Source organism: Callorhinchus milii, unplaced genomic scaffold (genome assembly GCF_018977255.1).
Source record: "Callorhinchus milii isolate IMCB2004 unplaced genomic scaffold, IMCB_Cmil_1.0 Scaffold2, whole genome shotgun sequence".
NCBI classification, from domain to species: Eukaryota; Metazoa; Chordata; class Chondrichthyes; order Chimaeriformes; family Callorhinchidae; genus Callorhinchus; species Callorhinchus milii.
This window is the reverse complement of record NW_024704743.1, coordinates 91,359,348-91,385,931: the sequence shown is the minus strand read 5'-3', so window position 1 is coordinate 91,385,931 and position 26,584 is coordinate 91,359,348. Positions and strand designations below refer to the sequence as shown.

The 26,584-nt window shown below is 41.4% G+C and overlaps 1 protein-coding gene across 6 annotated transcripts in view; it reads left to right on the top strand.

The window, feature by feature from the left end:
• LOC103180254 (RALY RNA binding protein like) overlaps window positions 1–19,317 on the top strand; it is a 198,928-nt gene extending 179,611 nt beyond the window's left edge. For all 6 annotated transcript variants that reach the window (XM_007896016.2, XM_042332293.1, XM_007896006.2 and 3 more), the window contains one exon: window positions 17,140–19,317. The gene's annotated coding sequence lies outside the window, so the exon portion shown is untranslated. The remainder of the gene's footprint in view (window positions 1–17,139) is intronic.
• Window positions 19,318–26,584: the final 7,267 nt, after the last annotated feature.

Here is a 26,584-nt window from a genome sequence, read left to right as displayed (position 1 = left end):
GATGGCCTATACTATCTGGATAGTGCCTTGACAATTGGTTGCCTGGAGAACTTTGCACTCCACAGTTACACTAAGTGCTTTATCAAACTTCTGCATGTTGAATGTTTTCCGCTGTTGAGAGTCAGCATCTTTAAGCAAAAAAATCTCCTATTTATCAATTTAGAGGATAGTCTGACATGTCAGTCACACTATATGCATGAGAGCTTCAGCTCTCTGGAAGAGGTTGTTGTCCATCTCCCTTACCTTGTCTTGTGCAACTCCAGTTTACTGCAAGATTCAAAGCACCTCCGAGCTATTGACCAATCTTATGATCTTGTGAAGAGTCCACTTTCCAAGAAGGGTGCACTGTCACCTAGTGGTCATTTACACGACCTAAAATAACAAAAGGAATGCTTTAAGCATTGCAAACTTTACGGTGTTTAATTACTTTTACCAGTGTTGCAAATACAGATTTCATACGTCACAAAGCATTGAAAATATCACATGGCTGTCTTTAGTTTTCTATCCTGTTCTTTGGAACTAAAAATAAACTCAGATTCACACAATCCCTCAGCACTGTTACAACTGGATTCTGAAATAAAAGTCTAATACAAGCAAACTTGGTTGTGTGTGATTATTATTCTCCACTCCAACCTTTACTGTGTACATTTCTGTTGGCATTTCCAATTATAAGTGCATCTGCCAAATTCAGTGGGTTTACCAACAAGTGAAGAATAACTCTCTATTTCAGTAGTTTATTTCTGCTGCACATCTGGAAACACTAATGTGTCATAGAATTAGTTCTCAGGAAGTGCTAGAGGGCCCTGTTTCAGCACTTAGAATTGTTTCCATATAGTGACTGTCCATTGGAAACTTGGCTATCTGTCCAGATCTCACACTTGTTGGGTCACTTCAATTAGAATTAAGTTCATTTTCTCATTTCTCTTAAGTGCCTCTATTTCCTCTGCAGATTATATATATTTGTCTCAAGGTCAGTATGGAGCTCACTTATTTTCATCTCGAGGTTATCTGGTTTTATCTGCCTAGAGGCAGTACAGGGTGATTAGAGGAGTGAGCTATGAGCAACAATTGGACACGCTTGGGTCATTCAATCATGAGAGAAGGCTAAGAGGTGTATAAAATTTTAAATGGCATCGAAAAACGTTAGGATATAACCAGACAATAGAACAAGAGGAGATAGGTTTAGAGTTGTAAAGAGCAATTCTACAACAGATTCCATGCAGTTTTTCTTGACTCAGTGGTAGGTAAATCAATGACTAGAACAGATTGCCAGGAAAGGTAGTAGAGGCCAAGACACTGGACTCATTCAAAAAGCAGCTTGATGCAGCGATGGGGGAATGGTAGGGTGAGTGTTCTGGTGGAATGAGATTGGAAGGGCTGAAGGGCCTTCTTCATCCAGACCAATCTTGTGATCTTGTGAAGAGGTCACTTACTAGAACGGTGCACTGTCACCTACTGGTCATTTGCATCGCATAAAATAACAAAAAGGAATACTTTAAACATCGCAAACTTTACCTGTGTATAATTACTTTTATCAGTGATGCAAATAAAGATTTTAGACGATCGGTGGGAACATTTCCATTTAATTATGCACCTTCATGTGTGCAAGCAGTGAGGAAAATTGTGATATTTTGCCTTTAGAGCTTCAACCATTATAATTACTGAACCATTCAAATGTACAACTATTTGTATCTTGCAGCCCTAATAGGATGATTTATCAATGCCTCTGTGCATTAATATGCAAAATGATTTTTTGTTAGCCTGCTGACAGGAAATGAGATATTCTGTCCAAAAAAGTGTATGTACATAATTGGCAACAATAAAACTGCTGTAATATTGTAGATATGAAACAACAAGGTCTTCAAAGGAGAAGATTTCTCTTCTTGCAGGGAACTAAGAAAAGAATGCCTTGATTATAGAATTGCCACTTTAGAGACGCCATGATTATTCCCTTAAAAATCTAAAAGGATCTCTCTCTTCTGCTTGACTAAAGTTGGCACATTTATATCTGTAAACGGCAGAAACGGTTCAGCAACCGGTCACAGTTATAATCACAGGAGCTACTTAATACATTCCACTCATTTCATAATAATCATACTTACAGAGACGGTGTTCGGCACTCTCTGTGAAACTCCCAAGATATTACTCTATGTGAAAGACGCTGTAGAAATGCAACTTGTATGACTCTGAAAAGAGGACAGGTGCGACCCTCTAGACCAACCAGCTCTCGATTCAACAACAAGAACAACTTACATTTATAGAGTGCCTTTCACGAAGGCACCGTCTCGGAACACAAAACCATAACATGGTTTGACACTGAGCTAGAACTAGAGGGGAGGTTAACCGAAAGCATGGTGAGAAAAGTCTTCAGGTATAACGTGATGACGGGCAAAGAGGACACAAGACAGAGGGATTCGGGTAAGGAGTTCCAGGGATTTGGGCATAGTGACTGAAAGCCAGTTGTGGTGCAGAGGGGGACAATAATAATAATAATAATAATCCTTGCATTTGATATAGCGTTTTTCACGTCGGGAGGACGTCCCAAAGCGCTTCACAGAACACACTGTAAAGTGAATTGACTGTATATTTGTGGGCGAACGCGGCAGCCAATTGCGCACAGCAATGTCCCACAAACAGTCGTAGATTGAAAATGACCAATTTATTATTGTTTTGTTTTTTTGGAGGGATTATTATTAGGCGTGTGGAGTAAGGAAACTTGCCCAAGGTTTCGCCCTGCCTGGAATTGGAAGTGGAGTCCTGTAGCTCAGTGGTTAGAGCACTCGCTTTGCAAGTGAGAGACCTGAGTTCAATTCCAGGCAGGGCGAAACCTTGGGCAAGTTTCCTTACTCCACACGCCTAATAATAATCCCTCCAAAACTAAAAACAATAATTAAATTGGTCATGTTCAATCTACGACTGTTTGTGGGACATTGCTGTGCGCAATTGGCTGCCGCGTTCGCCCACAAATATACAGTCAATTCACTTTACAGTGTGTTCTGTGAAGCGCTTTGGGACGTCCTCCCGACGTGAAAAGCGCTATATCAAATGCAAGGATTAGGATTAAATTGAACTCAGGTCTCTCGCTTGCAAAGCGAGTGCTCTAACCACTGAGCTACAGGAGCCTGGAGTGGAGTACGGTGTGAGCAGATCAGAGAGGTAGAAAGATACCAGGGCATGAAGTGATTTGAAAGTGAGAGTGAGGATCCTCAAATCAAATCACTGGCTTGAAACGACTGCACGAGCGCTACATGTCGTGATTTTTCTCACTTACCCATATGAGATGTCATATGTTCATCATCCCTGTCTCACTGTCTCCCAGTGAATCAATATTAAGATCATCCCCTCACCTACAAATCCCTTCAAGCACCGTCTTCAAGTACCCCTTACGTCTATTTTCGTCTCCAGTATCATTCCTCCGCTCACTGCCTCCGTTCAGCAAATCGGGTACTGCTGCACTTCCCCACACTATTATCAATGGCCAAGCTTTCATCCCCTAAATCCCCAACATCTGGAACCCCTTCCCTTAATTCCTCCACTTAAACACTGTCCTCCTGCCGGGCTCTAAGAGCACCTTTGACCGCAATCCAATTTTATTGAAGTGAGCAATGAGATTGGAGTCTGAGTGATTCAGTGGGTGAGGGCGGGGGGAGGGGGAGAGACACATTGGTTACATACTGGATTCTGTCTTTGTGAACTCTTTTACAACTTGTATTACTCCATTGAGTGATCTCCCAATTCCTTTTCTTACTTTCCACAGGCATTCATAGCAATGCTTTTAACTTTACCAGTTGACCCATTTCCTTAATTGTTTCAAACATTCTGCAATATAAAGCAACAATAGCTGGTGATTATATAGCACCCTTCACGTCAGATAACATTTCACAGCTCTTCACAATAATGGAGTTGGATACCGAGCGCAGGAGAGGCTAAAAGGGGGAGGTGACCATAGGTGTAGTCAAAGAGTTGGGTTTTATGGGTAGGATTTCAATGCAGTTAGAGAGGGCAAAACAGGGAGTTCTGGAGGGAAGCAGCATAGCAGCTGAATGCTCAGCCCTATGGATGCTCAACAGGTCCAAATTAGCGGAGCAGCAGAGTACAAGCAGCATAGTGGCAGAGGAGAAGATCAGCGAGGTAGGGAGCCTCTAGGAGGTGAAGGGATTCTAAGAGACGTATCCTCTTTTTTTCACTAAACCACAGCAAGAAAAATGCATATCTAAAAACAAAATCTGGGTACTGCATATCACTCTATGCTCCAGCCTTGAGAAACTCCTCCCTCTGGTATTGTTGCTGGGTGCCTTGTTTAGATCCTCATCTGACTGTCAGAGACCCTTTTCTGTATCAGGCTGTGACTGGATGTACCACTTCCCACGAGCTGGATACTTGTACTGAAGATATGCATCACTCTCAGAATATCTGAGCACAACTGAACCAGAGTGAAAAAAAACTGTTTTAAATCTTTCAACACTTGAGTACCATGATTTCGACCCTTGCAATCTCATACCAGCAAACTAGGCCCCATGATCCATCAATAATAATAATCCTTGCATTTGATATAGCGCTTTTCACGTCTTCGAGACATCTCAAAGCACTTCACAGAATATACTGTAAAGTGAATTGATCGTATATTTTGTGGACGAAAAGTGGCAGCCAATTGCACACATCAGTGTCCCACAAAGAGTCGTGGATTGAAGTGACCAATTTATTATTTTTTCTTGAGTGATTTTATTGGGCGTATGAGTAAGGAAACTTGCACAAGGTTTCGCCCTGCCAGGAATCGAACCCAAGTCTCTCGCTTGCCAGGCGAGTACTCTAACCACTGAGATGGTCAATGGTCATCAATGGTCATTTCTACAATAAGAACACACTTACTGAAATGTCCACTATAAAAGGACATAAAATTGATAAATTTTCAATGAAAGCTCAAGAGTTAAGCGTTTGTTTTGATATAAAATCTCGTTATTTAGTCTTGTTCTTCCTTTTTTACTGTTTACTGTGACTTGTAGAGAAGTCTCTCTGGATCAGTATCTTGTAGCATTTAATTATCTGATCACTCTAACTATAAACGTGCACACATCAATCTGGGCAGTGGTACAGTACATTATAATTGTAGTCGGTATTTGCACTCTTTGTATAAAAAATAACTGTTTAATAATAGTCTTATCTCGATAGCCCAGGGAATTGTGTTATAAGGCAATGAGTCATTCAGACAAGGAAAGTCACAGGTTCATTTGCTTGTCTATGCTGAGTTAGCAATATCAGCCAGTGTGTGTGCGGGGGTGGGGGGGGCGGCAGAATAGGTATTATAATTAAGGGCCAGGATGAGGAAACGTCATCTCATCAGTTTTATTTTTATTTGTGGTGTTTGCCTTCAAAACCAGCCATTACACTCCACAGTAATTGCCTGTGAACTGCTTGAATCTGATAATACACTATAAAATGAAAGTTCCTCTCTTGCTCTCTTTAATGTCTTCCTTTGTGCCTGTCTATTTCTGCTGCTTAAATGCAGTGAATCACTGTGGGGGAAACCAAACAATGTTGAATTAACATCAATGGAGATTGTCATTAATCCAGGATCTCAGTAATCTTGCCATTTCTACTGTGTTGCTATCTCACACCCTTTACCCACCCCCAGACTCAGTTATGCTCAGCAACTGCACCAAGCTTCCTCCACGAATGCTATTTGTCTTTAAATAAAAGCATTCAAAGCAATACTTTCATGGGCATTTTATTCTTATGGGCATTAACACAAATTCTAACACTTTGCAGTGTTTTGTCTTCAAATGGATTAATGATCGTCATTTTGATGCTCTCATTAAATTAATCTTTAAGGGGATTTTCTCCCATTTGCACCAATGATGAAATGTGAGGTTAAACAGCTGTATCGCAATTTAATTTTCTATTGGAATTATGAGTTTCATATTGACGCAGACCATTATCTAAAAGTTAGTTGCTGTACGGAGGAGAATAATATGTAACCCGGAACCTTGCCCAATGACACTGAAACATTATTTCTAGATTTCCCAGCCAGCTGGTTACCAGCAAACCATAGATCTGGTGTAATGGAGCTTTTAGTAGTGTGACAGCTTAATGTATTGGATGCTGTAGAGCATGAAGCCAATTTCTGCTAAATGCCATTTTACTGATCTCTCACTCCCTTCCCCTCAAGGAAAAATAATGTCAATTCAATCAGACAATCAGCTTTTTTTAGTAGGATTTGGTTCCCTTCTATAGTCCCTTGTCTGCATGAAGAAAACGGGACATATTTCAATTGGCAAAACCTTTAACCAATAGTTGAGCAGTGTGCACTGCAGCAAAGACAGATCACGACATTTGTTGTAGTTTTTTTTCCTGTAGTTTGTTTGCGTTCAGGAGTACAGTGAAAATGGGCAAATATGTCTATCAGGTTTTGTAAATCAATCTTTCTACCCAGAAGAGAAGTACCTGAACTTTGTGAAGCAGTAAAACAAATTGCGCTCCCTCCATTTCAAAATGTAACATTTTTTATGGACTGAATATAGGTGATGATATTTATAATTTGCATTAAATTTATATAAGTTCAATGACTCTTTGGGATTTACGATGTGTTACATATGGTGAAACGATCATGTTAGAGTACATTATGACACATTTAGAAAGAGGTTAACAAAGGAAATTAAAATGCGCAGGTCTTAAGTTAGGAGTAAAAAAGTATTACAAGTATTAGTTAAACCATCTTATTTTAAGCCCATTAAATGCTTTCTAGCTCAGGCTTGAACGAATTCATAGCACACCGTGCTGGAGAGATTAGAAGACGTCCTTTATCAAGCATAGCTGTTGAAGCTGATTTCATTGCAGCATTTAAAAGGGAATTGGTTAAATACTTGAGGAAGAAATCTATTAAAGGGTTAGGGGAAAAGTGTAGTCGAATGGGTTGGAGCAAACACTTCTACTGTAACTGAGCATCTCAATACACTCAATTGGTCAAATTACCTCCTCCTTAGGATGGGTATTCTGGAAGAATGAGATCAAATGGGTCAAAGGGCCTTCTTCACCCAAACCAATTTTATGATCTTGTACTGTAAATGCAGTAATCTCACCTTCAAATCCCTCCACGATCTCGCCCTATTCCCACCCCACCACTGCGACAGCCTTCAACCTTTATGACACGGACACTCCCGTCACTCAGAGAACATTCGCCTGATTCGTGACCCTGCCTTGTCCAATTCAAAAAAGCCAGGCAAGCTTTCAGCCAATCTACCCCCGCTCTCTGGATCATCATCTCAGAGTTTCTCCAATTCACCTCTCTCTCCCCTCGTTCAAGCCCAGTTTCACGATTCATCTCATTGACCGTGCTTTCGGTCATTTTTCCTTTCCCATCCCCAGCTTGGGTGCCCAGCCAGCAATGTCAAGCACTTTGTGACGTCCTCCTGACGTGAAAGGCACTATATAAATGTAAATTGTATTGTAATTGAGGTCAGAAGTAAAGAAAAATATAAAAACTATTACAGGTTATTTTATTTTATCTATTTTAATCACAAGAGTAGTATATTTAGCATCATTTTGGTAACCTCAGGCAAAGCAGAAAAATTAAAAATAAACCATCCCTGCATTATCATAGAATCATAGAATCGTACAGCACAAAAAGAGGGCATTCGGCCCATCGAGTCTGTGCCGGCTCTTTGAAAAGAGCAATGTAATGTCAATCCCACTCCCCAGCCCTTTACCCATAATCCTGCAAACCCATCCTCTCCAAATACCCGTCCACCACGTTTTTAAAAGTTGTTATCAAATCGGCCTCGACCACCCTTTCAGACAATGCGTTCCAGATTCGAACAACTCGCTGAGTGAAAAAATTTCTTCTCACCTCCCCTCTGCTTCTTTTGGATACTATTTTAAATCTGTGACCTCGAGTCACCGACACACCCACCAGTGGAAACAGTTTTTACCTTTCTAACCTATCAAATCCCCTCATGATTTTGAAGACCTCTATTAGGTCTCCTCGTAACCTTCTCTGCTCCAATGAGAATAATCCCAGCCTCTCTCGCCTTTCCTCATAATCAAGGTCCCTCATTCCTGGTACCATCCTCATAAGTCTCCTCTGCAGCCTTTCCAATGCCTTAACATCCTTCCTATAGTGTGGTGCCCAGAACTGGGCGCAGTAAGAACTGAGGCCTAACCATTGCTTTATATAGGTTAATCATAACCTCCTGACTCGTGTACTCTATGCCCCTATTTATAAAGCCTAATATCCCATATGCCCTTTTTACAGCTTTATCTTCCTGTCCTGCCACCTTCAAGGATTCATTTACTTGCACCCCAGGTCTCTCTGTTCTTTTACCCCCCTTAAGATTGTATTATTTAGCCTATATCATCGCCTTCCACCAATATCGCCAGACTACGGCACTACCTCACCCCTCACGCTGCTGAAACTCCGGTCCACGCGTTTATCACCTCAAGACTGGACTATGGGAACTCTCTCCTCATCGGCCTTCCCGGCACCTCCCTCCACAAGCTGCAGGTCATTCAGAACTCTGCAGCTCGTGTACTGTCCCGCACTCCCACCCTCGCTCGCCTCCACTGGCTCCCCATCCCCCAGAGGATCGAATTCAAGATCCTCATCCTGACCTACAAGGCCATTCACGGCCTTGCTCCCTCCTACCTCTCCGACCTACTATCCCCCTACTTACCTGCCCGTACCCTCCGTTCCTCTGGCTCCGGACTGCTACACATCTCCCGCCCTAACCGCCCTACCATCGGTGGCTGGGCTTTCAGCCTCTCAGGCCCTAGGCTCTGGAACTCTAACTCCAGTGCCTTCGCCTTGCTTCCTCCCTTTGCCGGTCTCAAGACCTTTCTCTTCGACCGTGCCTTCAGCTCTCCTCTCGATTCTCTATCCCCTCCTCACTCCCTCCCTTCCCTCCCCTCACCCTGACCATTTGTCCCCTGCTTGGGTCCCGACCCAACTGTCCAGCGCCTTGGGATGTCCTCCCGACGTGAAAGACACTCTATAAATGAAATCTTGTTGTTGTTGTATATTGCCTCCCCTCATTCTTTCTACCACAATGCATTACCTCGCATTTCTCCACATTGAAATTCATCTGCCATATGTCTACCCATTTTACCATTCTATCTATGTCTTCCTGCAGTTGGCCTCTATCCTTCTCACTGTTTATCACCCTACCTAACTTTGTGTCGTCCGCACACTTGGAAATGGTGCTGTACGATTCTATGATTCTATGATAACACAGGGATGTTTTATTTTTATTTATCCCAAGTCCAGATCATTTATGTATATTAAGAAGAGCAGTGATCCTAATACCGATCCCAGGGGGACACCACTGTACACTTACCTCCAGTCAGAAAAGCAGCCGTTCACCACAACTCTCTGCTTTCTGTCTCCCAACCAGTTCTGGATCCATGCTGCCACTCTCCCTTTTATACCATGGGCTTCTATCTTTCTCACTAGTCTTTCATGTGGCACTTTGTCAAATGCCTTTTGAAAGTCCATATAAATTACATCAACTGTACTACCTTTATCAGCCCTCTCCTGACTATGGGAACTCTCTCCTCGCCGGCCTTCCCGCCACCTCCCTCCACAAGCTGCAGGTCATTCAGAACTCTGCAGCTCGTGTACTGTCCCGCACCAGGCTTCGGGACCACATCACACCCACCCTCGCTCGCCTCCACTGGCTCCCCATCCCCCAGAGGATTGATTTCAAGATCCTCATCCTCACCTATAAGGCCATCCACGGCCTCGCTCCCTCCTACCTCTCTGACCTACTATCCCCCTACCTACCTGCCCGTATCCTCCGTTCCTCCGGCTCCGGTCTGCTCCACGTCCCCCGCCCCAATCGCCCTACCATCGGTGGTCGGGCCTTCAGCCTCTCAGCCCCGAGGCTCTGGAACTCCATCCCCCAGTGCCTTCGCTTTGCTTCCTCCCTCTCCTCCTTCAAGGCCGGTCTCAAAACCTTTCTCTTTGACCGAGCCTTCAGCTCCCCTCTCGACTCTCTACCCCCTCCTCGCTCCCTCCCTTCCCTCCCCTCACCCTGACCATTTCCCCAATGCTCGGGTCCTGACCCAACTGTGCAGCGCCTTGGGACGTCCTCCTGACGTGAAAGGCGCTTTATAAATGGAATCTTGTTGAATCTTGTTGTTGTTACCTCATCAAAAAATTCTATTAGATTTGTTAGACAAGATTTGCCTTTAACAAATCCATGTTGGCTGTCCCTAATTAACCCATATTCTTCTAAGTGAAGATTTATTCTGTCCCGGATTATAGTCTCCAGGAGTTTCCCCACTCATGATGTTAGACTGACTGGCCTGTAGTTCCCAGGTTTGTCCTTCTGTCCCTTTTTGTACAGGGGAGTAACATTGGCCACTCTCCAGTCTTCTGGCACCACCTCTGTGTCCAATGAAGCTCCACTGGCTCCCCATCACTGAACAGATCAAGATCCTCACACTCATGTTCAAATCCCCTCACTCTCTGGCACTTCTCTTCCTCTCCGACCTCCTCACTCCCCAATCCACCACCCGGCACCTCCACTCGACTGGCACCTGCTCACCCCTCGCACCCTCTGCCCTACCATCAGAGGTCGTGCTTTCAGCCACTATGCCCCAAAAACTCTGGAACACTCTCCCTCAATCCTTCTGCCTTGCCCCCTCTCTCCCCTTTTTCAAGTCTTGCCTGAAAACCTTCCTCTTCGACCGTGCTTACAGCCACCTCCCTCCGACTTGGAGTCAGGCTCCGCCACTGTTAAACGCTCTGAGACACTACCCTGCATGGAGGGCACTATATAAGTTTATTGTTGTAACAAGTTGTTGTTGTAACAATCCCTTCAAAAACATTTTTTAAAATAAAAATGTGGTCCCTCCATCCATGACTGTTTGTTGGACGCTGCTGTGCGCAATTAGCTGCTGCATTTCGCCCACAAAATATACAGTCAATTCACTTTACCGTATATTCTGCAAAGCGCTTTGAGACATTTCGAAGACATGATAGGGCACTATATGAAATGCAAGAATTATTGTTATTATTTCCAAAATAGACAATACCCTGTATGTTCTCACTGTACAGGGAAGAATTTACACTGAAAACTGATTGTACCAGAAAGTGACTCACACTACACATACTGTGCAAGGAGTGACTCAAATACTTTACACTCATTTTCAGTGAAACCAGTCATTTGTTTAGGAAATCCTCAGCTATGATACAGTGTGAACAGATTGAGAAATTTGGAGGAGCGGAGAAGAAAAAGGAGCAGTGAAAGAAAGCTATGCTGGTAATTTGCAGGTGATTAATCAGCTTTGGGAAGATAAAGCTTTTGTGAAGCCGTGCCATGTTCTACCCCAGAAAGCTGTAGATATGGAATCAATAGGGAGGTTTAGAAGAAAGGTAGAGTTACTTGGGTGGTAGAGGTATTAAGGAGTATGGTGAAATGACAGAACATTGGGATTAAATGATCTTCGAAGATCTAATAAACCAGTGGAACAAGCTCGAAGAAATGTGGCTTTTATAGCAACACAAACAAGGGAAACAGTTGGCCCTGTGTTGGTGTCGTCTGTCAACCTAGTCACCTCAAACATTTCACAGAAAAAACAAGAAAATTACATTTGTATAGCGCCTTTCATGTCGGGAGGATGTCCCAAGAAGCTGGACAAACAGACTTTCGGACCCGAGCTGGGGGTCGGGATCGGGGAGGATGGAGGGCAGGGGGGGAAGCAGGGAGATCAAAAGCACAGTCAAAGAGTAGAGTCTTGAGATGGGTCTTGAAGGAGACACTGATTTCAGAAAACTGATTTGATGAAATTTGTCCATGAGCTGAAAGATCTGATCGAAAAATGCAATTAACTGGTGCTATGGGACCTGGGATACTGTGTAGCGGCAATTATGGTTTTAAAGATTTTTAATACAGGTGAAGATTGCATACCAGGCATCTGAGTTATGTGTTAACTAATCCCAGAATAAAGTATACATGCACTGTACTTTTCTGTGCACCATTGGTCAAACAAGCAATCTGGCATTCACTGGTACAAAACATCAGTTCACGCTATCACATAAATATGTCTGAAAACAGTCCTGTGATTTCTATCACTTTTTAATATCAGTGTGCATGGATTTTGTTGTGGCTGTCAAGCAACAAATGGCTTCACATGGCACAATACAAATAAGATGCCTTCCTTGCTGGCAGCACAATTGTATTATTCTCATTAAGAAGCCACACGAGTGCCATTGGGAGCATCTGAGAGGCTTTTTTATTGACTCTCTTAAACTGTTGTTTCTCAGAGTTGTGTTCTTTGCAGTTCAGAATGACAACTAAGCGTTTCTTGTCATGCCATCAGTGCAGCCTCAAATTCTGCATCAGTGCTGTGCATCAGTGCTGCAACTACTCCTCTGCATTAGCTGCACCACTTTATGAGTCTCAGGAAATGGGAAGACAAAATATGGCACTTCAGCCTTGAATATTTCGCCTGGTCTGAGCATTAAGACCACTGCCTTAAATTTAAGATTCTGCAAACCCTTGGAGATTTCTTAAATTGAAATGTAAATTAAAAGCCAGTTTTTCTGTTGTTCCTGTAACAAAGCTGTCTTTCACAAATTAAGGCTGGGTTTTCCAAACTTATGCATTATGCAATTTTAGGACCATTCAATGTCTGAAGGCTAAAACCCTAAGGTTACTTCAAGCCTTTGATATCTGTGCTCCAAAATTGGGAGGACACCATTCGTGAGCTTTCTGTACGCCAAATAATCCACGCCCGACACATTCCTGCAACAAAGAAAGCAAATGGATTTTTACTCATGATCTACTCTCCACCGTGAACAATCCAATTCCTAGAAATTCGACTTCATGAAATTCAGATATTAATTAACTGAACAATCTGAGTGGAAAATGTAATGAGCTAGTGTTACTTGATGTAACTCATAATTTCTAGTTCAGGTGGACAGTGCACAGCACGGCCATCTCTCACCTAATACTGGCAGGAATTCTATGTCAGCACATGGTTACTCCAGCTATTGAAGCTTGGAGACTACTGACTGATACATTAATTTCAGTTTAACACTAGATTGCACTGGAGATCTTTGCATTCAGTGCTGCAGTTGACAATATCTCATAAATGGAGGACTGTCTAGTTAATGTATTGTATATGTATCATTTGATGTTTCTAACAGTCTGTTATAATTGGTGCATTTCAATAGTAAAATAGCTTATGTCTGATTACTTTTCTTAGCTTTTCTGAATGTGGAATACCATTCCAAGGATGGTATTACTGATCAGATCATAGTCTTGATTATGTGAACTTCAAAGAATCTGAAGAAGGAATTTGCATTTTTATAGCACATTTACCGTGTCGGAATGCCCCAAAGTACTCCACAAATAATTGCTATCATGTGCAGCGACTATTTTGTGTAGGCAAGCGCCAGAGTTATTTTTTGCACAGCAAGATTACAGACAGCCATGAAGTGAATGACCAGTTTCATCTGAGGGGATTGTTGACCTGGACCCTGGGACAGTCTTCTATTTTCAAATTGTGTTATGGGATCTTTAACTCCCCCTGAACAGGCAGACAAGACCTTGGTTTATTATCTTGAAAGATGAAAAGAAACAACACAGAGCTAATGAGTCTTCACAATTCAAACTATAATAATGGCTGTACCTTGACTACAGCAGGTGCAAGTGGAACGGCATCAGAATCAATCTCCACTAGATACTGTGTTCTGAGGTCAATCCTGTCCAAGTGCAGCACTAGAATACATTTTTCAGCTGCTATTAGTGATATTATGGTGTTCAATCATAATAAATCTCCCACCAGTCACACTCAAACAATATAAGATTTTACCATCAACTATTCACTAAAATTCAGAGTGTAATAATGTAATAATGAAACAGCTATTCCACAAGCCTCAGTAGTTCATGACAAGACAGAGTGTGGCATTTGCACGTTGTACCATGACCTACACCTATGTTCTTCATCAGCTCTTATGATTCGGTCACTTTTGTCCTCAACCAGCTTGTGCTCACTATAGCTTTCTATGCAAATCTTTACAAGTTTTTGCCTTTTAGTCACTGTTAGCCAAAAAATTACCTACTCTTGTTCTCAACCACTCATTCACAGCCACCTTTCCCTCAGACCTGTCTTGAACATTTCCCTTATTAGTTGGAATATACACATCTACATTCATTATAATAATCCTATAATAATAAGCTTTGCATTTGATATAACGCCTGATTCACATCTTCGAGATGTCTCAAAGTGCATCACAGAATTTAATAATAATAATAATCCTTGCATTTGAGATAGCGCTTTTCACATCTTCTAGATGTCTCAAAGCGCTTTACAGAATATGCTGTAAAGTGAATTGACTTTATATTTTGTGGGCGAAGCGTGGCAGTCAATTGCGCACAGCAGTGTCCCACAAACAGTAATGGATTGAGTGACCAAATTATTTTTAAAATTTATTATTGATTTTTTTGAAGGGATTATTACCCCCAGAAAAGCGATCCGTCAATCGACAAACAACCGGGTTCCTACTTACTGCGAGGTAAACAGGCGTGTGGAGTAAGGAAACTTGCCCAACGTCTCACCCGCAATCGAACCCAGGTCTTCTCATTTGCGAGGCGAGTGCTCTAACCAACACGCTATAGCACTCTGTTCATTCAGTATGCTTGCTGCCACAACATCACAATGTGTGTTACATCACCCCCACCAGTCACACTATTCAAATTCTCTTTTTCCCATTCAGGAAACAAACCTTACAAAAGTATTGTCTTTGAAATGTGTTTGTCGGTACATTTACTAACTTTATGCATATTTTTACATACAGCTCCCCTGACTCTCATGACTGGAGAATTTATTATACTAAATTAAGATTACTATATCATTGTTTACTGTTTCCTTGTTTACTGAGGAGCAGTCAATCAGTCTCCTTCCCCATGCAGTGTTACATGGCAAACATTCAAAGATTCCCTAGGAGATTTTCACTTTAGTAAATTAAATCTGAACATGACTGACTTAATCATAGCTTAGCTTGTCCTGACTGCTCATCAAAGATGCTCGTGTTGTGACAAGGAATATCGTTGCTTATATTGCAATCCCATAGGGAAAGTTATTAACATTAAAGAGTACTAGTGCAAAGCAAAAGAAAGCATTGTATTCCAATACATGAATACTTTGAAGAATGAAGATGACAGGACATGACTGAAGTACAAGCATTACAGGGTTGTTTTCAGACCAGTTTTGTTCCACTATGAATAAATGTTTCAAGAGGGGAATAATACCTCAACCAATCCCACCTATACATGGACATTCCCTTGCCTGGAATGGAAAAATACTCTCTCTGCAGAGGAAAACACTGTGCTAAACTAACTTCTAAGTTCAGGTTGGCAAGAGTAACCGCTTGGGGACCCTGCACCATGTGTTGGGTTACGGCTGAAGTCTAACCAACTAAACCTGAATAGCTTGCCATTTAAAGCATTGTCTGGTAAGCTTCCCATTGCTTATCCAGCAAGGAACCACCCTACCGTCTTGGGCTTTGGCTGGCAGAGCTAACAGGTGCTGAGTGGGAAGAGTTCCTGCCCCAGAGATGTGTCTGCCCCTCAAGTACTGCTGATGAGCCAGATAGCAGGTCTGGCATCAAGAAAGAAACACGATTAGAATTGTGGAAGTCAAAAATACAGAGAAACAGCTTGATCACAAAAATAATGAGCAACAACACAACAACAAATTACATTTGTAACATGCCTTTCACGTCAGGAGGACCTCCCAAGGCACTGGATAGTCAGTGATTTGGACCCAAGCATTAAGATCAGGGCAGGCAGAGTAGAGGTAGGAGGGTGGCCGAATGTGCAATTGAAGAGGAAGATCTTTAGATTTCCTTTGAAGGAGGCAAGGGAGGGAGCAAGACAAAGGGTAGGGGGGATGGAGTTCCAAAAGGTGGGGGCAGAGATGCTGAAGGCCCGACCGTTGATGATGTTGCGGGCCGGGCAGGGGACTTGAAGCAGGCCGGAGCCAGCTGAGCAGAGGGAATGGACAGGTTAGCAGGTCCATAGATAGGAAGGAGCAAGGCCACAGAGAGCCTTGAAGGTGAGGACGAGGATTTTGAACTCTAGCCTCTGAGGGATGGGGAGCCAGTGGAGCCGGGCGAGGGTGGGGGTGATAGGGTTACCGAACCTGGTGTGGTAGAGAATACGAGCTGCAGAGTCCTGGTTGATCTGCAGCTTGAGGAGGGAAGAGTTGGGAAGGCCGACAAGCAATTAAATGGGAAGCTGGCAAAGAAAGGTGAAATCCACATACTATTCAGCCCACAAATAAGTCTTCACTGACCAGTGAAAGGAGGAGATTAGGAGAATTGTTTTATAGAGAGAGAGAGAGAGACAGTTGTTAGGATGTGAATAATAATAATAATAATAATCCTTGCATTTGATATAGTGCTTTTCATGTCTTCTCGATGTCACAAAGCGCTTCACAGAATAAACTGTAAAGTGAATTGATCGTATATTTGTGGGCGAAATGCGGCAGCCAATTAATAATAATAATAGTAATAATCCTTGCATTTGATATCACGCTTTTCACGTCTTCTCGATGTCTCAAAGCGCTTCACAGAATAGACTGTAAAGTGAATTGACCGTATATTTGTGGGCGAAACTTGGCAGCCAATTGTGCACAGCAGTGTCCCACAAACAGTCGTGGATTGAAAATGACCAATTTATTATTGTTTTGTTTTGGAGAGATTATTATTAGACGTGTGGAGTCAGGAAACTTGCCCAAGGTTTTGCCCTGCCTGGAATTGAACCCAAGTGTCTCGCTTGCAAGGCGAGTGCTCTAACTACTGAGCTACAGGACTCCGTTGCCTTGCTGGGTAAAATGATCAAGGCACGATCCAAATTAGCTTTCAAGAGTGAAATAGATAGATATCTAAAAAGAAGTAATTTGCTGAGATTTAGGGGGAAAGACATGAAAATGGGACTGAATAGATTGCTCTTTCAAAGAGCCAGCACAGACCCAATGGGTTGTACTGCTTTCTGTATGAAATTCTATGGATTCTATGGCACATTAAGCCCAAGCCCCAGGATTCTATTGAAATTGTTCCATTTCTGTACATTTCAACTCTTAATAAGATGTTTCACCCAATAAAATGAAATGTTTTGTTTCCTTGCTGTTTTGCAGCTCAGAAAGTGTGAAGGCGACATGATGATTGGTTGAAGTGAAAGACCTCATGTCTAGAGGAAATTATCATCTTAAGCAACAATTGAAGACAATGTAACAAATATTGATACTGATATTCACGTTGCGTGAGCGTTGTTTCATCTTTGTGGGTGATCAGACCCATATACTGGAAGGAATAAAACCTTCGAGGAATTTAAATTTTATCCAGTTTGTATGCTTGTTGGGTTTCAAATGCCATCACCGTGGAGGAATTTTTTAAAACAGTAGTGGGGTTGAAAAAGCACTCCTGGGGAAAGCATTACTGCTGAAGAAAATACTGCGCCAATATAGAGTGCCTCTTCAGCAGGGAATCCCCCACCCCTGCACGTCAACTCATGAGACCTTGGCTTTCAACCCAGATTTCTCCAGTTGATGAGTCAGTGTGCATGACACTTAGGGGGTTGTTGCTCTGGGCTCAATTTACTCAGTGAGATGTAAATAACTTTGGCGCTTTGCTGAGGAGCATTTTTTGAACCCCACTTTCTCGGTATTTTAAATGTGACAATGGTACATGTGCCTCTTTTACATGTAGCCTATGATAATTTAACATGTCTTTGTCAAGGAAACTGAACAGCGAATATACTCGTATAGTAATGGGACAAAGTTATTTTGATATCAGCATGTTCACTGATGAGCGAACCTTGAATTCACAGTTGAGTGATGTTCGAAGTTGTAATGTGGTCTCAACGTTAGATGTGTTAGACTAACTGCATGATCTGAATGATCATGGGTAAACCAAGCCTAATTTTCACTTTTGTTTATTGAATGAGAAATGTAGATGATGTTAAATTAGCCAGTGAATTAAAACTATGTGCTTGCATTAATAAGGAATAGTGAGAGAATCCAGTGGCCATATTCTTAGAACTTTGTCCAGGTTAAAATTTCGGCATGTCTAGAATTGTTGTTTAACTCTGCATGTCCATCCTCACCAGGCTCCACAGCTCCCAGCAAATCCAACTCAAGATCTTCATTCTGACTGAATTCTAATGCCCCCACCCTTCGCCCCACCTTATCTCTGTGAACTCCTCCTGTTCTATTCGCCCACCCACTTTATGCCACTGTAAAAGTGCAGGTTGTTGTTGCAAAGTAATCTTTGACATATGGTTTCATAAATGCATTAGAACCCCATTATAAGACAATAGTAGGGATCCATAAAATACCAACCTGTCCCATAGCAAGGCGAAACCATCGTCCGGCACTACCACATTCACTGAGCATGCGCACAAAAAGCTGTCCAACTTCCAGGTTATCAGGTCACAAACAACTTAATTTCCTCTTGTCAGGGGCCCACAGGCTACACAGTTTATAGGCAAACCAATGTTCGAAGGGGTGCCTCATAACTGGGTTATACTGTATCTTATTGCAAAATCCTCTGAAACATTGTAAATAAATATCAATATACAATACAAGTAGTTTATATTTATGAAGCGCTTTTCATGTCAGGAGGACGACTCAAAGCACATTGCTGACTGAAAACCATTGTGGGCTTAGTTTATAATTAACTAAAAGCATCTCTGGCTAATTTGTGTTCAAAGATTACATTCAGAAATAGGAAAGGCCCCAAACCTAAAGTGGATATTTTTATTGTTCAAGTTTCATGGAATATGGTCCCTACAGATGCAGCGTCAGTTTTTGCTGATAGGCAATGTCTTTTCAGGGCGAGCTTTTATGCATTTTCCATAATGCGTTTTATGAATCTCTGTGCAGCCCATGATTCAATCCAGAATTAATATGTAACTCTTTAATGCTTTCTGAAAATTACAGAAACCAGCTATATTTTTGTGGCTTCTCCGTATTAGAGCACTTGGTCACGATGCAACGATCCACTTAGTTTCAGAAGCAGAATTCGGATTATAAAGTTCCAACTGATAAAGGGATATTTGCTTTTCTAATAGTGTACAACATTCTGATGGTAATTATGAATTTCATGCAATGCTTTGGAAGCCCAAACACATAAAACTTTAACCATTCAGTAATGGAATGAAATATTAATGTAGGATAAGCTATTAATTTCACAGGTTATTATTAACAGTTAAGAGTAAACATTTAATAAATTGGTCATGGGCACCTAAATTATCTTCCAAGTCATAATAATAATAATAATAATCCTTGCATTTGATATAGCGCTTTTCACGTCAGGAGGACGTCCCAAAGCGCTTCACAGAACACACTGTAAAGTGAATTGACTATATTTGTGGGCGAACGCGGCAGCCAATTGCGCACAGCAATGTCCCACAAACAGTCGTAGATTGAAAATGACCAATTTATTATTGTTTTTGGATTTGGAGGGATTATTATTAGGCTCTGTGTGGAGTAAGGAAACTTGCCCAAGGTTTCGCCCTGACCTGCCTGGAATTGAACTCAGGTCTCTCGCTTGGAAAGCGAGTGCTCTAACCACTGAGCTACAGGACTCCACATGTTGTTTGTCATGTTGTTTGTCGGCTATGCAATGGGTTTGTTCAGCCTCTTTTCAGTCACATTTGCTGTTTTATTCATAAGGCACTATATCACATGTAAGGATTATTATTATTATCTTCCCATCACCCCTCGACCCCTCCTGCCCGCAGTACTTGTGCAAACCCTTGACTCTCCAGAACTTTGATACGTCCTCCCGACGTGAAACACACTATATAAATACAATTTGTTATTGTTATTGTAAATGCAGATCATTTATGCCAGTAAAAAATTGGAAAGAATATCTTACTGAATTTACATAATGCTAATAGTAAAAAGAAGTTTGTATTTTTTTAAACGAAGGAATAAGTTAGAAATGATTGACAAGAATATAAATGAGAAAGAGAAATCCTAAAGCCAGAAAAAAGATGAGGGAAAACAAACGAGAAAATGCAGTATTTCTTGTGTTAAAGAAGGATTTTGAAATAACAAAGATTCAATGAATGGGGTTCACAGACAAGCTTCACTGCAGGGGAGCCCTGGGTCACCCTTTTTTGAGCACAGACAAAATTGGCTCTTACTGCTTTACAACAGAGCTGCCATTGATGTCTATTCTCAGCATTGCCTTTAAGTTTCTCCAGATCTACCTCAGAAATGGAGCTCCCAAGATTCATATAAAAGGCCTGCAACATTTTAGTTCATACTGTATGCATTTGCATGAATATAAAGTGCTTTCACCTGTGACTGGCTCCTGTGTAGGTTCTGTCTGAAGGCAAGTGTTTCCACTGGCTTTTCTAATAAATCACTGAACATTTCTTTACAAATTCTTGTAACTGTTTAACAGTCACTGATGTGGACACCTTCACCTCCTGTGATTTAAGTTTCGATACGTTTGTGTATAAAATGTATGAATGTTTAGCTGATAAACATTTGTTGTATTAAAAACTATATTGAGATCATTTTATGGTCATTGCAAGTGAGTGTTATATTGGCATCAGGCATTTCAAAAGGCAAATAAGATGTTTCAATAGTGATGACTGCGTCATTGTTCCTCAGATCAAAAGCTCTCAGGTCAAATCCCTCAATTTTTAAATCTGAACTTTTGTATTGTTGAGGACAGAGAACAAAATAAAAGGATGTGAAGAGAAGTTCATGTATCATACCTTATTACTGGAATTAAAGCATAAAATAATGTAACTTAAGGTACAAAGAACGAAAACCAGCCCTGCACGTTGACTATATGTAAGGGTTTGTTAAATTTGTGACCTTGCAGTGAAATAAGGACTGACACAAATGGCAATCACATTGTTTAACAATAAACCACGGCATTTAACTGATGTGTTTTCTCCCATCCCCCCCCCCCCACGCCACCCATATTTGTTATTTTGAAGCAAGGATTTTGTAAGGGTTAGTTAAATTTGTGACCCGGTGGTGAAATAAGGACTGACACAAATGTTGTACAATTAATCAAGGTTTATTAATTCAGATTAATAATGGTTCTAAGTAATTAAAAGCATACATCCCAATAATGCTTACATGTCCACGTATAGTTCACAACGATTTAAGTTGATCAAACCAAATGCTGCAGAAGGGATAGAGGAGCAATGTCCAATTTAATGTCCATTTTAATGTGTTCTTTTTAATGTCCATCAAAGGCTATTCAAACATTGTACGGTTCCCAGTTCGATCATCCACAAGGTATCCAGGCATTGCTGTACTGTTGTTTAAATCGTAGTCTTGATCTTCCTTCTTTAGATGCTGGAATATGGTTCTCGACTCCCAGTTTCAATTTCTTTATTTTTTCTTCCCAATTCTTTCTCCTGATTCTCTTTTCGAATCAATCTCCGTTTATACAGTTGGTTAGTTGACCTTTCACCTATTGTCTTTTGCAAGATGGTTCCGTTGTAAAAAAAATGCATCACAGCTCTCTTCCACGTTAAAACAGCTGCAGATCATTTTTCCATGAGAAAATGACTGATAAGGAATGAAAACAGTTTGTTGTTTATAAACAGTCTTTTGTTTCTCGTCCTTGAGAAAGGATCTTCTGCGAAGCTGGTCGCAACCAGCTCCCCTCATAGCTTGTGAGATTGATTATCTCTCAAAAGTATAAACATCGCAAATATAGAATCATAGAATCATAGATTCATGGAATCATAGAATCGTACAGCACAAAAAGAGGCCCTTCGGCCCATCGAGTCTGTGCCGGCTCTTTGAAAAGAGCAGTGTAATGTCAATCCCACTCCCCAGGCCTTTCCCCATAACCCTGCAAAACCCGTCCTCCTCAAATACCCGTCCACCGCGTTTTTAAAAGTTGTTATCGAATCGGCCTCGACCACGCTTTCAGGCGATGCGCTCCAGATTCAAACAACTCACTGCGTGAAAAAATTTCTTCTCACCTCCCCTCTGCTTCTTTTAGAGACTATTTTGAATCTGTGACCTCGAGTCACCGACACACCCACCAGTGGAAACAATTTTTCCTTTCTAACCTATCAAATCCCCTCATGATTTTGAAGACCTCTATTAGGTCTATTACCCATGTTCTTCTAAGTGAAGATTTATTCTGTCACGGATTATAGTCTCCAGGAGTTTCCCACTACTGATGTTAGGCTGACTGGCCTGTAGCTCCCAGCTATCCTTCTGTCCCTTTTTGTACAGGGGAGTCACATTGGCCACTCTCCAATCCTCTGGCACCACCCCTGTGTCCAATGAAGATTGAAAAATTGTAGCCAAAGCCTCCGCTATTTGTACCCTTGCCTCCATAGTAACCTTGGTTGCATCCCGTCCGGACTGGGCGACTTATTTACCTTCAGCCCAGTCAACCTTTTCAGAACTGCCTCTCTGTTTATACTTATCCTATCCATTTCCTCTACCCTCTCCTCTGATACTGTGGCATTTGGTGCATCCAATTCTTTTGTGAAGACAGATGCAAAGTACTCATTCAGTACATGAGCCATGCCCTCTGCCTCCACAATAAGATTTCCCCTTGGTCCTTAATTGGCACCACCCTACCTTTGACTAACCTTTGTTTCTTGATATGTTTGTAAAATATTTTAGAATTCCCTTTAATGTTACCCGCTAACCTTTTTTCGTATAATCGTTTTGCCCCTCTTAATTCCTTTTTCAGTTCTCTTCTGCACTTCCTATATTCTATTTGGTTGTCTTTTGTATCTTGGGTTTGACATTTGTCATACGCCTCCTTTTTCTGCTTCATTCTGGATACAATCACCTTTGTCATCCAGAGAGGTTTGGATGCCCCACTTTTCCCTTTTGTGGGAATGTATTTATTCTGTCCCCGAGCTATCTCATCCTTGAAGACTTCCCACTGCTCTTTAGTTGTTTTACCTGCCAATCTTTCTTTCCAGTCCACCTTGGCGAGGTCCCAACTGAAATTTACCCTCTTCCAGTTGAGTATCTTCACCTTAGATGGTTCCTTGCCCTTTCCATATGGACTCTGAATCTAATGATGTTGTGATCACTATTGCCCAGATGCTCTCCCACTGAAACCTGCTCCACTTGCCCTACTTCATCGCCCAGAACTAGATCCAGCACTGCTTCCTTCCTCGTTGGACTGGAAACATACTAATCAAGAAAGTTGTCTATGCATTTTAGGAATATTTACCCCTCCTTGCCCTTTGCGCTGTTGCTTTACCAGTCTATGTTGGGATAATTAAAGTCCCCCATTATCACACTCTATTGGCCTTGCATCTGTCTGAGATCTGCTTGCAGATCTGCTCATCTATTTCCTTCCCACTATTTGGTGGTCTATAGTATACCCCTACCAGCGTAACAGCTCCTTTTTTGTTCCTTAATTCTAACCAGATAGATTCCGTTTTGGGGCCCTCCAGCACCTCGACCCTTTCCACAGCTATAACCGTATCCTTGGTTAACATTGCCACAACCCCTCCTTTTTTTCCTTCCCTATCCCTCCTGAATACATTATAGCCAGGAATATACAGCTCCCATTCCTGTCCTTGCTTGAGCCAAGTCTCTGTTACTGATCCAGAAACCTGAGGCCCTCTTTTCTGGACCATTTCTCCAGCCAAGCATTCATATGCTTTCATAATTTGAGATATTATTTAACACATTAATAACAGAATCCAACATATCACATACAGAATATACAATGCCAGGGCATACATGTAGAATAATGCTATTTATCTATCAGAAGTATTCGTTTGTACAACAAGCATTCTAAATAAAAATAAATTTGGATGGGATAAAATTTGAGGTGCTCCTTAACGCATTCCTTAAATTAGTGCTGGCATTAACAACTTGGGAAAGAGTTAAAGAGATACTTAATAAGTAGTAGCAGGAACCTTGGTTGATATTTTCCTTACTGAGAAAGAATTACCGCGGCCAATTATCGTATCCTAATGCAGAGTTTATGCTTAATGTTTTAGGGTGAATTGCTAGAATTTTGTTGGCATTTTGCTGCAATACAGTATGTAAATTCGAAGGGCGTTAATTGACTCATCACTCACCAAAACAGTATGAGGCAGCAACAAACATGGCAAACAGGATGCTGGGCTATTTACATATCAATTGAGAGATCAGATCCCCATAAGGCTAATGCTTTACAACTGTATCAGCCTACCAATGTATTAGCATTTTACACTGCATCAAAGGCTAAATATATCAATGCACTAAATCCACCTATAGATTAATTAATAAGTACTTCCAGCTCTTCGTATTTTAAGCTGAATCAGCAAATAAATACATAGGCACTGTAGCAACCTGTAATTACTACAAAACTTTACACTGGATCAGTCAGTAATTATATCAGTATATTGCATTGAATCCACTCATTTATCAATATATTACACAGTATCACACAATAAATGCTTCTACTTTATAATATATTAGGTTGTAAATGCTTCACACGTCATCAAGAAGTACCAGATAAATGCACCAGTACATCACATTGAAACAACCTTTAAAAGACTGTCATTGTGCATGGAATTAAACAAAAATAGTACTCCGATTTTCACCATTCAGCAACAACAACAACAGTGTGTTCGGTGAAGCGCTTTGGGACGTCCTCCCGACATGAAAAGCGCTATATCAAATGCAAGGATTATTATTATACAAGAAACTTGTTGCTCAAAGTTTTGAAAAATGTTGACAATAGGATGGAAATGAAACAGGAAATGTCAGGCTGGCTGAGTCAGGGAAAATCTGCAGAAAGAGAATTCAAAGGAAAGTATTTTCTGAATGCAATAAGTCGATCCCATCATGGCTTTGAAGTTTGAATTCTCCAGTCATTTGCAACACCAAAAGTCCATTGACATCACTTCTTTCACAGTCTCAGCTGCTGAAGAACCTTATACTGAAGCTGCTGAATCCTTTACTATAGACACAATAGACACTGAATTTGGGACAGCTTATCAAATGACATCTGAAAGTCAAGAAAAGTAATATCCATCACTCTCCTTCAACCACTAATTCTTTACATCCTCAAAGAATTCCAATAATTTTGTTAGACGTGACCTTTTCAGAATCTATGTAGGCTCGGAATTATTGCTTTTTCATTTAAATGCTTTTGAATCACTTAATTTGTAGAACTTTAAGACTTTGCTCGCTCTGGATGTTAAAAGGCCTGTAATTGCCAGAATCAGTGTTTAAAAATTAGAGCAATCTTTTCTGACATTAACCTTGTATTTAATGGGTTGCAAACATTTCTGTCAAGCCTTCAGGAAAATCCTCATTTCCTTAAGTGTTCTTGGATGAATTTCTGACAGTTTATGAATATTCAAGTCGTTCAGCTTCTTAAACATTGCTAAAAATCTTTTTTTCATATAGTAACATGAAAATATCCAACCATTGCTTCAATCTGGAGAAAGGGACAAAAGTCAACATTGTTCATGGAAAAAACAAAGTGTGAAAGAGTCACTTCACATTTCACGTTTCTGCTGTTTGATTTCTGTCTTCCTATTTTCAGGTCTCTGCTGAAGACCTTTCTTTTCGATCGCGCCTTTGGTCACCTTCCTCCCCCTCCCCCTGGCTCAGCCCCGGGATCCGTCACTGTGAAGCACTCTGAGACGCCATCTGCCGTGGAGGGCGCTATATAAATCAAAGTTGTTGTTGTTATGAGGCCTCCTTCTGGGCATTAATCAATTTAAGGAGGGACTGGACTGGACTATGAAGAGCGATTAGATAAACTGGGCATGCTCACGCTAGAGAAGAGGAGGTTGAGGGCTTCTGGAACTCCATCCCACAGTCCCTCCATCTCGACCCCTCCCTCACCACCTTCAAGACCCACCTCAAGACCATCCTCTTTGACCGTGCTTTCGATCTCCCTGCTTCCCCCCCTGCCCTCCTCCACTTCCCCATCCCGATCTTCAGCTCGGGTCCGAAACTCTGTCTGTCCAGCATCTTGGGACTTCCTCCCGACGTGAAAGGTGCTATACAAATGTAATTTTGCTGTTGTTGTTGTTGTTGATATAATTATGGTCTTTAAGATTCTGACCGGACTGAATAATGTAAACCATGATAAGATGTGTTATCTTGTATGGAATAGTAGAACCAGAGAACACAGCCTGCGATTGAAGGGGGGTAAATTCAGAACAAATCTGCCTTCTATCCACTTCTATGTTAAGGCAATTCAGTAATAATAGTAATCATGCTTACATTTTGTATGGCACCTTTGACGTTGGGAGGAATCAATTCACAGGATGTACTGTAAAGCTTGATGACACTGTAGTTTGTGAGCAAACCAAATGATGCAGCTATTAGGTGGATGTGAGAATCAGTGAAAGAAAACAGTTTTTAACGAATAAAAAGATCAATACCATAAACAATTTGACAAAGGAGGCCAGTGTTCCATGAAACCTTCCTATTACAGCTGTCTGGTTTATTTGTGAGGAAAAGCTTCAATAGCGCATATCTTTCCTATCTGAAATTTGGAATGGATTTCAACAGACCTTGGCTTTCAGTAGTTTATAAACTATTAACGTAATGGAGCAAAGTGCAGGGAGATTAAGCCACAATAGCACAGGTTGGATGCAGTTCAACA